The sequence below is a fragment of the Neolamprologus multifasciatus genome, chromosome 22 (genome assembly GCF_963576455.1).
Source record: "Neolamprologus multifasciatus chromosome 22, fNeoMul1.2, whole genome shotgun sequence".
NCBI classification, from domain to species: Eukaryota; Metazoa; Chordata; class Actinopteri; order Cichliformes; family Cichlidae; genus Neolamprologus; species Neolamprologus multifasciatus.
The window spans coordinates 8974883-8981099 of NC_140459.1; positions in this window are offsets into that span (position 1 = coordinate 8974883).

A 6217-nucleotide genomic window follows, 5' to 3' on the forward strand; every position below is an offset into this window, starting at 1 on the left:
GGCTATAACATTATCCCTATTTAAGCAATCAGAGATTAACCAGAAGTCAATACGGGATTTAGAAGAGTTGGATTTGTTACTCCATGTAAATAGTCTGGCTTTAGGGTTTTTAAATCTCCAAATGTCTATTAAATGAAACTTTTGCATAAATGTATTTAAACAACAAGACAGAGAGTTATTTGAGCTAGGTGGCCATCTGTCTAGTGAAGGATCTGGAGCAATGTTAAAATCGCCTCCAACTAATAACAGGAGATTCAAGGGCATCCAATAAGAAGTCATTATCAGACTTAGAATTAAAACCATACACGTTGGCAAGAAGAAGAAGTGTACCATCAATGCTGACAATCATTAACACATAATGTCCTTCTGAGTCCATTTCAGAGTGCATAACGTTCCCATTAAATTAGTTCTTCAGAGTAATAACTCCTGCCGATCTTTCTGATCCATGTGAGAACCATAGGTCCTTGCCCCACTGTGTTTTCCAAAAAGCAGTATCCTTAATAACAGAGTGTGATTCTTGGAAAAAAACAAAGTCAGTATTCTGTTGATTTGCAAACAAAAACAAAGCTTTTCGCTTAACAGTGTCTCTTAAACCCCTGACATTGAGAGAACAAAGTGATATAGACAGTGCGGCTTTAACACAAAATAATGAACAGTTTACTTCCCTTAGTTAACATGGAAGTTTTCACAGCTCGTACATTTTCTTTCTACACATATATGTAAGCGTTGAGCCAAATGTAATGATGCCAACATATTAAACAAACAATATTTCTCTTAAATATAATACATCTGTATATACGCTGTCAAAGATACTTGTCTTTGACTGAAGATTTAAGGTGATAGGAAATATAAATAACTGCAACTTGAATCTTTGACCCAGAGTTCAAGCTCACTGTAATATATCCTGATATATATATATATATATATATATATATATATATATATATATATATATATATATATATAATATATTTACATTACCACAGTGAGATGATTTTAGTCTCATGAACAACATTAGCTAATTGTTATTTACTAACTAATCTTGAAATGACTGTTCAGTACAGAAATGAAGCCCAACAATCATGTTTTACAGTCCCGTGGTCTCAGCCTCAGATACTCAACTGATCAAAGTGATGTCATGACAAGAATGAATGACCAACAACGATTTTTTTCCCCCTTCATTTCTGTCAACTAAAGCTGAATATAACGTTTCTCTCGGTTAGTATCATGGTTGCTAGGCAACCTGAACAGCGCGACGGAGGCTAGACCGTCCCATTTCACAAGCCTCTCACTTCCGCACTTCTCGTACTTGTAGTACGCACCGTACGTAGTACACGTAGTGCACGTACTTCAAGCGTGCAGACCCTGAATTGGGATACAGCCAATCTGAATGTTATAGTTTCTTTCCACTGTGTTCCTGTTAATGATAAACTACAAATTTACTCTAAATTACTAAAATATCGATATTTTAATGTGAGAATCTATTCTAGAACATAAATGATTGGTATCGTAGGAATCGATATTTCAGGATCCGCACACTTTTTATTTATACTTTTTATTTTATTGATGTTTTTGTTATTTATGTACTTATTGTGTATGTTTATTTTTTGTTTTTTAACCTGTCCTGTCATCTACACTCGGAAACAGAGACATGATTTGAATGTACTGATGTGCCAGACTCATTTGCTCTGCCGAGTGGAGCATTCAAGCTCTCTACACACACTTCTTGTCAGCTTTAAAAAGTATTTTAAACTGATATAACATAACAACATTAAGAGGCAGAGTAAAAACATGTACTTTATCTTTACATTATCTCTTACTAATAATTACAGCACCCCTTTCAATAACCAGTGAACCATATAAAGCTGACAACACAAAAATATCTGCATCTTTTTTCCCCCCAACAACATGTGCTTGTTTGTGAAGGATAGGGACAATAGCCTCATTGGTTAGATGAATTGATGGCACACAAACAGGTGTGAGTGGGGATGAGTGTGAGCCTTGCATAAGAAACTAAAAAAATAAGTTTCTCTGTCATAAATCTGTACTGTATTTTTATACAATAAAAATGACCACTAGTGTGTGTGTGTGTGTGTGTGTGTGTGTGCTTTAAGAACATTTAGCAATCATTTGCTAGCAATCAATCACTTTTCAATCATTCTGACCGCAGGTCTCCACCACAGCAAGCACTCAGACGAAGGTCAGATGAAGGTTATTTTCAGTGTGGGAGGAACAGTAGCTACACTTCAAGACTGTTGTGTGTTATTTTTCATCTCAGCCTCTGTGCTCAACGAAATTTGTCATTTGTGGTCCCAACGCTTAAGGATTAAATGTTGTTAAACAACACAATAAACTAAATTAATAAATTTCAGATAAATAAGTTTCAGTGTTAGCAACATTATGCATTATATTATAGAATATTAGAGATTTAAGATTTTTATTATAAATTAGACTGACAGTAAGTGTCTGAAATGTTGTCCTTGAATTGGAGATGTTTCAGTAACCCTGCCAGGGTCACTCTATATCATTTTAAATTACACCTATATAAACTGTAAACATTTCTCCATGCCCAGGATGGTTTTCTCCAGACACTGTGGCTAAACTGCATGCTGAGGTCCATGAGCTTTTTCAAGAACCCTATTTTACATAAAATTAAATGTTTCAGCAGGTGAGGGATTTGGGTTGATCACTTGGTATCTGAGACATAACCGAGTTAGGAGGCAAGTATAAGTTACTATAATGATGAGGATGAAGAGTTGATCATCATACATACAATATAACATACAGATAAACCTTCTAGATATCAGTCTGTCCAGTTAGGAAGCAGGATCCATTTCACCTGCTTTGGTGCACATAACAGTGATAACCCATGCACCGACAACAGGAAGACAACCTCCAAAAATTAGAAAGAAAGTACTTAGACATAAAAAGTGCTTGTACAAATTTGTGTGTGACTGAGACTCAAATTTAAAATCTCTTTTTCCTGATTGTTTTTTCTCTAGTTTTGCTTTTTGCAAGTATCTCTGTCACTCATGGGGAGATTAGTGACATTCTAGTTGCACCGATTGGAGGTTGTCTTCTCGTTGCCACTGCAGTGTAATTTTGTCACTTTCGTTTGCACCAAAGAAGGTGAAATCCATTAACGCTGGTCTTTTGCTTGCTAGCTGAATAGATTGTGTTATACTCCGATGGCTATAAAGAAGCTTTTTATTGAAAAAGCACAAATAGATGACCCTGCATTTATTGTCCATTGTACTTCAGTTAGTACCAAGCATGCTGGAAGAAAGACAGCATTGTTAATCTGTAAAGAGGAAATAGGTTCTTGAGAAAAATGATGCCTTTGCCTGCGACTGAGGATGTATAATGTGGTGTACACATATTGTTTGTGTTTTTTAAGATTATGATTTTCTCTTTTAAAACTTAACATGTTATTTTTTTTAAGGTCTACCAAATCTACAGAGCAATATTCTTATTTTATAATACTCCAAATGTAAACCCACAAAACACAAATAACATTTCATTACTACTGATAGTGTGGTGGACTGTCAGTCCCACATTTATATCAGCAAAGATGTACACAAAACTGCTCACATGTCCACACATACACGTAGACATCTGTAAGGATACCTGGGTTTAGTTTTGTATTTCTGTTGTGTAGTTCTTAGTTTTGTTATACTGCCTTCCCTGTGTCCTTGTGTCTCGTTGTCTGTTGTGTTTTCATGTTTGTTCTTTCCCGGACTCGTCTGTGTCGTGTCTATCTGGGTCTGGTCTGTGTGTGTGGGTGTGTTCCTCTTACTTCCCGTTTTAATTTGGTTGTCTCCTGTCTGTGTGCGCCATGTTCTGCTTTTGCCTCTCTTACTTTGAAGGTACCTCGTCTCATGTGTTATATTCAGCTTTGCATCATCTGTCTCGTAATTAGCCCCAGTTGTGTTCGTCGCGTTTCCTGTTCACTCGTCATTCCTTGTGTATTTAACCCCTTTGTTTTCTTCAATCCAGTGTCATGTCCTGTCTGTCTGCCTTTTTAGCTTCATGAGTGTTTCCAGTTTAGTTAGTTTTCTGTTTTTCTGATTTCCAGCAGTAAAGCTGAGTTTTGAGTTTACCTTTTCCATCCTGGAGTCTTCATACTGGGTCCTCCATTCCTGCCTGCCGCACACAACCCCTGTTCATATTTTTACATTGTCCACAGTTCCATGGCCCATTTCCCTTAAACTTAAACCCAGTAATCACTGAGAGCAAATGATCAAATTCATCAGTTAGAAAACACTCATTAAAATAAAAGTTCATCCAGTGACACCACCCATCCCATTCAGTTCTAGACAGCAGCAGCTCAAGTTGCCGGAGTAATTGTGCAAAACTTTGGGTCAATTCTCTAAGTCCTCTGAAATGCTTTTGTCTAAAACTCATCCGTAACTTATCTCAGTTAGGTTAGATGATACTCCTGTACAAATTTTTCTGAAATGAATGCCAACCAACAGATCAAGATCATAACTTGATCTAGTAAAGGTTTTCCATGAATTTGTGTCCCTCTTTTCCATAGGAAATTGCTCTCAGTAAGATTTTGTGGTCCTGCAATTAAAAATTAGGTCACCAAAGCACTTTAGAACAAAAGCCCAAACCTAGTTGTCTAAGAACCCTCAGTCAAAAGCAATGCCTAGTGTGAGTACATTCTTAAATAGTATGAGCAAATAATCAATCCATTCATTTGAATGTAGGTAGTTTCCTGTTCTTGTGTTTATTTGTTTTGTTTTGTTTAAAAGCCTGACGCTAAAGTGTACATCATTGTCCAACAGTACAAGTAATGGTGGTCTTTTATTTTGAAAATTTGACACTAGATTTTTCCTGTCAGTCAGATTTGCATAGGAAGGTTTCTAATTGAGTGAAGTGATACAGTAGTATGTGCTTGGAAGCTATAACAAGAGCTGCCTGATTACTGTATGTCCAAACTGGGAAATTGAAACATTTTTCTTAGAGAGTAACAAGATTTAACTACCAAAAGAGCTCAGATATATCCATTAATCAGATAGAGATACTGATGTAATCTGCTTATAAAATGAACTAATTCACATGGGTCAAATCTCAGCCACTGATCCCACTTTTCTCCTCCTGTTTGGCGTAAACAGCAGCTAAAGTTGCCCTTGCAGTGACATTCTAAGTACCTGTGAATTAAATTTCTCTGAAATGCTTTGTTCAAAAATCGTCATCTAGGGTAGCTGTAACTCAAATTTCCCCTAGAACAAAGAGTATAAAGTCTGCTGGCTTTGAGAGTAATACTGAAACAGAGAGGACATGTGTATTAAGTTTTGGTGATTAAATAATGCAGGCGCAGGGTAGACAATTAAAAAAGAAAATAAAAATTACAATAGTATTTTTGAATCTCTACAGTTACAAACTCTGTGTTAACCATTTTGGTATCAAAATAAAGCTAACACTTGTGGGGTGTAATCATCCAGTTATTAATTCTGACGTCATTAGCCGTTTCTGGGTCCAAACTCCACTTCAGGTCCCTAAATAGTAAATGGTAAATGGCCTGTATTTGTATAGCACTTTACTTAGTCCCTAAGGACCCCAAAGCGCTTTACATATATAGTCATCCACACATTTACACACTGGTGATGGCAAGCTACATTGTAGCCACAGCCGCCCTGGGGCGCACTGACAGAGGCGAGGCTCCTGGACACTGGCGCCACCGGGCCCTCTGACCACCATCTAAAATCAAGATAACACTGTATATATTGTTTTTTACCTTTATGCTGTGTGTGAACAACTAAGGTGTGTTTCTTATGAAATCCATGAAGTGCTACAGAGAAAATTACATTTTATTTATGTAATTAACACATTTTGAACTCTTAAAGAAATATAACAAAAGGAAAGACACCCAGCTGAACTAAAATGATCCATGTAGCAAACAAAAACTGTTGTGAGCCACCATCCTTATATCGCCTTTGGGCTTTTGGAGCCTTGACCTGACTTTTTAAAAATAACTGGAAAAAGCACTATGCTGCTGAAAAATGAAAAATAGATATTTGCAGAATTCTGCCTAAATATGTATTTTACCTGGTTAATGTGTGTGACGGGGTGTGGTCTGCAGCGCCCCTGCAGGGGAGGCGGACGCACCTGAGCGATTAAAAATAATAAAATATAATTTTATTTTTATATTTCAATATCACAATAATCTTCCAATTTAGAACTACAAGTTTAAAAAAGAACTAACATAAAT